Below are 9,195 nucleotides of genomic sequence, written 5' to 3'. Positions count from 1 at the left end.
AGCTTGATATAGTGGCCAAGGGAGCACCCACATGCATCAGAGCAGTCGCTGCCTGTGTAATATTAAAAGAGAAAGTTGCAGATTTGGTGCTAGATAATCCCTTGGAAATTCTAGTAGTACACTCTGTATAGGAGCTGCTGCTCCTAGCCTGAACAAAACATTTGTAAATGAACAGACTAACAAAGTACGACGTGGCTTTACTTACACCTCCAAATGTCACCAACAAAAGGTGTAATGTTCTCAACCCAGCCACCTTGTTACCAGACAAAGATGATGACAGACATGGAAGCTCAGCAAGATTGCTTTAAGCTAAAGGTTGCAGAAACACAACTATTTGCCAATATGCAAGAGACGCTGATCCCCAACGTAGATCTAGAGCTCTATGTAGATGGGTCACTGTTTTACCAAAATGGAGTACCTCACACAGGTTATGCAATAGTTAACCAACATGAGGTGGTAAAAAGTGAAGCTATACCTTCTAGAATGTCTGCTCGGGAAGCTGAATTAAAAACACTCGCTGAGGCATGTATAATGGCAGAGCATTTACCGATAGTGGCACGCATTTGGCATTTTCCATGATTGGGGTCCCTTATGGAAGAGCAGAAAGTTTATTGGTTCTTCTAGTAAACCCGTTAAAAATGCAAACTTAGTGGCTCATCTCCTCAGAGCACTGGAAATGGCTAAAAAAGTTGCTATAGTCAAGGTGCAAGTTCACACTAAAGAGCGCACTCGAGAAGCTGAAGGTAACCGAGCTGACATTGCAGCAAAAGCTACTGCATTGTTTCCCCTACCCATAGAAATATGCACTGTGCAGGTGTCCGGGGGGATGGACCTACAACTACTCCTGAGCCTGAAAGATCAGGCCTCTGCACCGGAAAAAGAAGAACGGCAGAAGTACTCAGGTGCTGAAGAAGAGGATGGACTGTGGAAAGCAGGCAGTAAGTATGGCCTGCCTAGGGCACTGTTCTCCATTAGGTGTGCCCTTTCTCATTGACTGGCATATCAGTCTAAAGACACAATGGTACGTCAGGTAAAAGCCGACTGGGTGACCCCAGAATTCCATTGTGCTGATTCTAAATTCAGATCAAACCAAAAAAGTCCTCAAACAATTATTAAGCCCATGGACAGGGGGCAACACTTCTATATTTAATAAACTGCATAACCGTATTCTTTATGCACCATAATCACATAATCCGGTGCAAAAGAAAATTTAGAAGTGACAACAAAATTTATTTTACAACTGTAAATGGAGGTTGGATCGAGGATTTTCTTCACCCGCACCTGCAATGTATACCCTGGTAACCAGTGATGTTACTGCGTGATTATTTTTCTATTGGTTAGACATCTATATTTAAACACACCCCTTCTGATTAAGGACACACCCCCTTATGAAGCAGGCAGCGAAACGCTCATCGGGGTGGGAGGTTCAAGGCTTTGACAGCGTGACACACGGCGAGCATGGGACATCCAGGTATTAACTTCTAGTATTTTAACCCTCACTTAATGTTTCCTTCGTGATCAGTGTCCTTTCACACCATCAAGGCACTGCCTGGGCTATTGAATACATGGGCTTTCATATACCCTGGGGGTAATTACATGCCTTTATATATACTCAGCCGGTTTATTCATTGTTGATAGGACTTAAGCTGAGGCTTATTATTAATCTTGAGTTTCAGGCACAGTCAAGACTCGCTTATTTAATGGCAGTGATTATTAAATTTATAAATATTGCAATGTTTGGCTCTTTATGAGCAACACTACCACCTAGTGGCAAGTTTAAATATTTATCAGGCTAATTGTCATGATCCGTTTCAGGGTTTAATCCTGTCTGCCCTTTTTCCGGGCGGATCATGTCAAGGGTTAACATTGCTTTGCCTCATTCTGGGTTCAGGTTTGCTATTTAACTCCAATACATCCTGCTGCTGGTGTCAGCTATAGTTCTACCTTCGGTATGTGAACCTGACTCTGGTAGCTCTTTATTTGTCCTGCTGTGATCCCTTACTTGCCCCGTGTCTGTTGACTCCCTCTGTCTGCCCTTTTCCCAGTGTTTCCCTGTTTGTTGGTTTGATTCTCTGGTTTTTGACTTGGCTCATATTCGGACTCACTTCTGCCTTTTGTCTTTGTCTTATCTGCTTCTGACCATTGTTGAACCCCCTGGCTTGTTCCTGACCACTTATACTGCTGCTACTTTTGGTACTTCTGTTTCTGACTGTTTTTTGACTCTGCTTGTCTGACCACTCTCTCACCACTTGGTGGCATCTGTGCTGCTGCTCTGTGTGTGCAGTCTCACTTCCCTCTCAAGCTCCCCCTGGTGGAGGATGCACTATACTGCACTGCAGCAGCATGACACTAATGAGTGAAAGCACTTTTTAACCCCTTCATGACCTTGGGATTTTTCGTTTTTCCGTGTTCGTTTTTCACTCCCCTCCTTCCCAGAGCCATAACTTTTTTATTTTTCCGTCAATTTGGCCATGTGAGGGCTTATTTTTTGCGGGACGAGTTGTACTTTTGAACGACATCATTGGTTTTAGCATGTCGTGTACTAGAAAACGGGAAAAAAATTCCAAGTGCGGTGAAATTGCAAAAAAAGTGCAATCCCACACTTGTTTTTTGTTTGGCTTTTTTGCTAGGTTCACTAAATGCTAAAACTGACCTGCCATTATGATTGACCAGGTCATTACGAGTTCATAGACACCTAACATGACTAGGTTATTTTTTATCTAAGTGGTGAAAAAAATTTCCAAACTTTGCTAAAAAAAAAAAAAAAAATTTGCGCCATTTTCCGATACCCGTAGCGTCTCCATTTTTCATGCTCTGGGGTCAGTTGAGGGCTTATTTTTTGCGTGCCGAGATGACGTTTTTAATGATAGCATTTTGGTGCCGATACGTTCTTTTGATTGCCCGTTATTGCATTTTAATGCAATGTCGCGGCGACCAAAAAAACGTAATTCTGGCATTTCGCATTTTTTTCTCGCTACGCCGTTTAGTGATCAGGTTAATGCTTTTTTTTAATTGATAGATCGGGCGATTCTGAGCGCGGCGATACCAAATATGTGTAGATTTGATTTTTTTTTAATTCATTTATTTTGATTGGGGCGAAAGGGGGGTGATTTAAACTTTTATATTTTTTTTATTTTTTTCACATTTTTTTTTTTTTCACTTTTGCCATGCTTCAATAGCCTCCATGGGAGGCTACAAGCAGGCACAACCCGATCGGCTCTGCTACATAGCAGCGATCATCAGATCGCTGCTATGTAGCAGAATTGCAGGTGTGCTGTGAGCGCCGACCACAGGGTGGCGCTCACAGCCACCGGTGATCAGTAACCATAGAGGTCTCAAGGACCTCTATGGTTACAATGGAGACGCATCGCCGACCCCCGATCATGTGACGAGGTCGGCGATGCGCTCATTTCCGGCCGCCCGGCCGGAAGCGGTAGTTAAATGCCGCTGTCTGCGATTGACAGCGGCATTTAACTAGTTAATAGGTGCGGGCAGATCGCGATTCTGCCCGCGCCTATTACGGGCACATGTCAGCTGTTCAAAACAGCTGACATGTCCCGGCTTTGATGCGGGCTCACCGCCGGAGCCCGCATCAAAGCGGGGCTTCTGACCTCGGACGTACTATCCTGTCCGAGGTCAGAAAGTGGTTAATATCACTAAATGATTTTTTTGCACAATGCACTTTATTATACATAAATATTGTTTTTCTCTTGCTGCTATTTAGTATTACCATATCAAAGTAATCTACCAGCTATATGTCTGTTGTGAACCCCTTTTTTGCAACCTCCATTTTTCCAGCTATCTCTTGTTCCTGAACATTTTAATTGTATTTTGTATAATTTAATAAAAGCTAATACAGTTTTAAAATAAACTTTGTTGTCACTTCTAAATTTTCTTTTTCACCTGATTATGTGCATAAAGAATATAGTTATGCTGCTAAATTCATACAAGGATGCGTAATCTGTGTATGCCTAAGGGTTTGTTTCCATGGAATGGCTCAGTATTTGCTTAGGATTTGACGCAGGTAAAATCTGCACCAACTCTGCATCTTAGATCACTGGCAGGTCACCTGCGTTTTTGTTGCGTTTTTTACGTGTAGTTTTGATGCGTTTTTTCATTGCATGCTTTTGTTTTGTCACTTGAAATATATCTAATTGAAAGTTGGCTTCTGGGAAGCAAAAACAAGTGATTTCCTGTTTGCATATATATTACGATATGTTCCCACGGTCAGTAAACGTTGCGGGTTGGACGCTGCAGACATCTGCAGTGTCCAACCAGCAGCGTCCAGCTGTTACAGCATAGTGGATGGGATTTCAAGAGATCCCATGTCCACTATGTGTGCACCAATGCCCGCGGCTCACCCGCAGAGACGGACATGAGACACATCTTTCCAGACCGCAGCATGAAAATTTATGTAGTGGAGACGCTCCGTCTCTGCTGCGTAAATTACCCATACACTTTCATTTGATGTGGTAAAACCGCATTACCTTCCTAGTCACATGCGTATTAAGTGCAGTAACGCAGCTCACTATGCATGTGTACTAATTTACATAACGGTGAGTCTTGTGACACATGAAGTGGAGGAAAGCAGAGAGAAGTCCCCTACTTTGTCCGGTAACATCAAGCCCACAGATTAGTAATGGAGAAGCATCTATAAGACACCTATTTATTACTAATCCTATAGTTATATGGTAAGTAAAGGCATGGCCAGAATAAAGTCCTTTATTAATCTTAATTAACCATACTTACTGCATCTCCTAATCCCAGATGCCCTCGATCTCCTGCAAAAAATATAATAAAGCAACACAAATACTCCATGTCCCATGTAGTCCAATTGCTGAATGTCCCACAATGAGTCCAGCTCTGCTACATCTGGATGGCTTTGGCTAACCAGTGGCAGTATGCCACCATTCTGACACAGCAGAGCTTGTAGATGACCACAGGAGATAACTCAGTCTCTGGTGGTCCCTGCACTGCAGTTCTCACAATCAGCTGTTCATCTGACCGTGAGAACTTTGCTAGTGACCAGAGATAACCCCAGCGGTCACGGCCTGGACGTTCTCGCGGTCAGCTGATCACATCGCGAGAACTGCAGTGTATGCGAACTTCCAGCTGAAACAAGGTAAGACACTATTTAAATTAGTACACATGCGTAGTAAGTTGCAAGATCTGAACGCTGAGGATTTGACGCTGCGGCTGTACACTGTTATGATTTAGCAATTCAGTACCACAATGGACATGGAGGTCAGAGCACATACAGTGAACTGACAATAACCCAAAAACATAGAACGAGCTCTGAGACGTGGGAACTCTGCAGACCGCAATCCCTAATCCTCTCCAACAACACTAGAGGCAGCCGTGGATTGCGCCTAACGCTCCCTATGCAACTCGGCACGGCCTGAGAAACTAACTAGCCTGAAGATAGAAAATAAGCCTACCTTGCCTCAGAGAAATACCCCAAAGGAAAAGGCAGCCCCCCACATATAATGACTGTGAGTTAAAGGGAACCTGGCAAGATTGCTTTGCGCAGGCGTGTACTATGGAGGACAGAGAATGAACTTCAATCCAATATTGCAGCCAGCATGCAGCCAGCGGGTAAGGAAAGGGTGAATCAAACACCAGAAAACTCCGCCCATATGACCCAAAACCAGTCCCGCCAAATTCAGGTGACAGAGTCCCTTTAAGATGAAGAGACAAACGTAGAGATGAAATAGATTTAGCAAAGTGAGGCCCAACTTTCTGAACAGAGCGAGGATATACTCTGGAATGCCATGTAAATGAACCACATGCTGGAAGAACAATGGCACCAAATCAGAGGAGGAAGGCAATTTAGTCAAGGGTACCAAATGGACCATCTTAGAGAAGCGATCACAGACCACCCAAATGACTGACATTTTTTGAGAGACGGGGAGATCCGAAATAAAATCCATAGAGATATGTGTCCAGGGCCTCTTCGGGACTGGCAAGGGCAAAAGCAACCCACTGGCACGAGAACAGCAGGGCTTAGCCCGAGCACAAATCCCACAGGACTGCACAAAAGCACGCACATCCCGCGACAGAGATAGCCGCCAAAAGGATCTAGCCACTAACTCTCTGGTACCAAAGATTCCAGGATGACCAGCCAACACCGAACAATGAACCTCAGATATAACTTTATTCGTCCACCTATCAGGGACAAACAGTTTCTCCACTGGGCAACGATCAGGTTTATTAGCCTGAAATTTTTGCAGCACCCGCCGCAAATCAGGGGAGATGGCAGACACAATTACTCCCTCTTTGAGGATACCCACCGGCTCAGATGAACCCGGAGAGTCGGGCACAAAACTCCTAGACAGAGCATCCGCCTTCACATTTTTAGAGCCCGGAAGGTACGAAATCACAAAGTCAAAACGGGCAAAAAACAATGACCAACGAGCCTGTCTAGGATTCAACCGCTTGGCGGACTCAAGATAAGTCAAGTTCTTATGATCAGTCAAGACCACCACGCGATGCTTAGCTCCTTCAAGCCAATGACGTCACTCCTCGAATGCCCACTTCATGGCCAGCAACTCTCGATTGCCCACATCATAATTTCGCTCAGCAGGCGAAAACTTCCTGGAAAAGAAGGCGCATGGTTTCATCACCGGGCAATCAGAACTTCTCTGCGACAAAACAGCCCCTGCACCAATCTCAGAAGCATCAACCTCGACCTGGAATGGAAGCGAAACATCTGGTTAACACAACACAGGGGCAGAAGAAAAACGACGCTTAAACTCCTGAAAAGCTTTCACAGCAGCAGGAGACCAATTGACCACATCAGCACCCTTCTTGGTCAAATCGGTCAATGGTTTAGCAATACTAGAAAAATTGCAGATGAAGCGACGATAAAAATTAGCAAAGCCCAGGAACTTTTGCAGACTTTTCAGAGATGTCGGCTGAGTCCAATCATGGATGGCTTGGACCTTAACAGGGTCCATCTCGATAGTAGAAGGGGAAAAGATGAACCCCAAAAATGACACCTTCTGAACACCAAAGAGACACTTTGATCCCTTCACAAACAAAGAATTAGCATGCAGGATCTGAAAAACAGTTCTGACCTGCTTCACATGAGACTCCCAATTATCCGAGAAGATCAAAATGTCATCCAAGTACACAATCAGGAATTTGTCCAGGTACTCTCGGAAGATGTCATGCATAAAGGACTGAAACACTGATGGAGCATTGGCAAGTCCGAATGGCATTACAAGATACTCAAAATGACCCTCGGGCGTATTAAATGCAGTTTTCCATTCATCGCCTCGCTTAATTCACACAAGATTATACGCACCACGAAGATCTATCTTGGTAAACCAACTAGCCCCCTTAATCCGAGCAAATAAATCAGATAACAACGGCAAGGGGTACTGAAATTTAACCGTGATCTTATTTAGAAGGCAGTAATCTATACAAGGTCTCAGCGAACCATCCTTCTTGGCTACAAAAAAGAACCCTGCTCCTAATGGTGACGATGACGGGCGAATATGCCCCTTCTCCAAGGACTCCTTCACATAACTCCGCATAGCGGCGTGCTCAGGCACAGATAAATTAAACAATCGACCTTTTGGGAACTTACTACCAGGAATCAAATCGATAGCACAATCACAATTCCTATGCGGAGGTAGGGCATCGGACTTGGGCTCATCAAATACATCCTGGTAATCAGACAAGAACTCTGGAACCTCAGAAGGGGTGGATGACGAAATTGACAGGAATGGAACATCGCCATGTACCCCCTGACAACCCCAGCTGGAGACCAACATGGATTTCCAATCTAACACTGGATTATGGACTTGTAGCCATGGCAACCCCAACACGACCACATCATGCAGATTATGCAACACCAGAAAACGAATAACCTCCTGATGTGCAGGAGCCATGCACATGGTCAGCTGGGTCCAGTACTGAGGCCAGAGGCGTAGCTAGAGCTTTTGCCGCCCGGGGCTGTTCCCGAGTTTGGCGCCCCCCCCCCATCTCAATACACACAAAGGTTACCAAAAATGGTTTTCCTGTTTTGTAGAACTTAAACTGGGCCTAATGGTGTCACCCCCACATGCCACACCTGTGACTTAATACCACCACACCATGACCAGGCCACATAGTGACCGAATAATACTACATACAAGGGACAAATACCACCGCACCATTTCCAGACCACATATTACCACCACATAGTGACTGAATACTACAATACTGATCAGTAATAAAAAAAAAACCACAATACTATCACCATAAGTGCCAGTATTCACAGGAGATCTGTACTTAGTATGCAGTGTCTGTGTAGAGGTAATACAGAGATCACTGGTGACATTATACACAGGACCTCTATATAGTATACAGTGTATAGTGTCAGTGTATAGGTAACACTGACTCACCAGTGACGTCTCTAGGTGAAGTCCTTCATCTTTTATCCAGCACAGACCGCCATCATTCCTTCCAGCCAGGACTCGTTTCTGCAGGAAATAACACAGTTATCTCGAGCTCCGCTTGCAGAACACATTACTTAATTTTTCACAACTTCTACATTACACCACATGAAGAAAAAAAGGTGATATAGTGTCACTCTGCACAGTAACAGGACCGCCCCCCCATTTAAAACAGTATACTCAAAAAATAAAATAAATACATCACTGCAGTAACAATATCCCTTAATTATCCCCTATGGTAATAATATTCCCCACCCTGGCCCCGTTTATCTCATTCCTGGCTCCAGCCATATGTTGTCGTATCCTGCCCTCATGAGTATCCATTCTACCCCATATGATCTCCCCATCCTGCCCCACCAGCCTCCATCGTATCCGTCCTGCCCCATGATCCAATCCTGCCCCGTGTCTCCAATCATGCCCCGTATATACATTCTGCCCATGCCTCAAGTCCTGCCCCCAGTGTGTCCAGCATATTACCCCCATGTTGTCCAGTAATCTGCCCCAGTGTGTCCAGCATATTACCCCCATGTTGTCCAGCAATCTGCCCCAGTGTGTCCAGCATATTACCCCCAGTGTGTCCAGCAATCTGCCCCAGTATGTCCAGCATATTATCCCCAGTGTGTCCAGCAATCTGCCCTCAGTGTCCAGCAATCTGCCCCAGTGTCCAGCCTTTCCCCAGTGTGTCCAGCAGTCTGCCCCAGTGTGTCCAGCATATTACCCCCAGTGTCCAGCATTGCCCCAGTGTGTCCAGTAT

This window comes from Ranitomeya imitator, chromosome 2 (genome assembly GCF_032444005.1).
Source record: "Ranitomeya imitator isolate aRanImi1 chromosome 2, aRanImi1.pri, whole genome shotgun sequence".
Classification (NCBI taxonomy): domain Eukaryota; kingdom Metazoa; phylum Chordata; class Amphibia; order Anura; family Dendrobatidae; genus Ranitomeya; species Ranitomeya imitator.
This window is presented reverse-complemented; position numbering follows the sequence as displayed.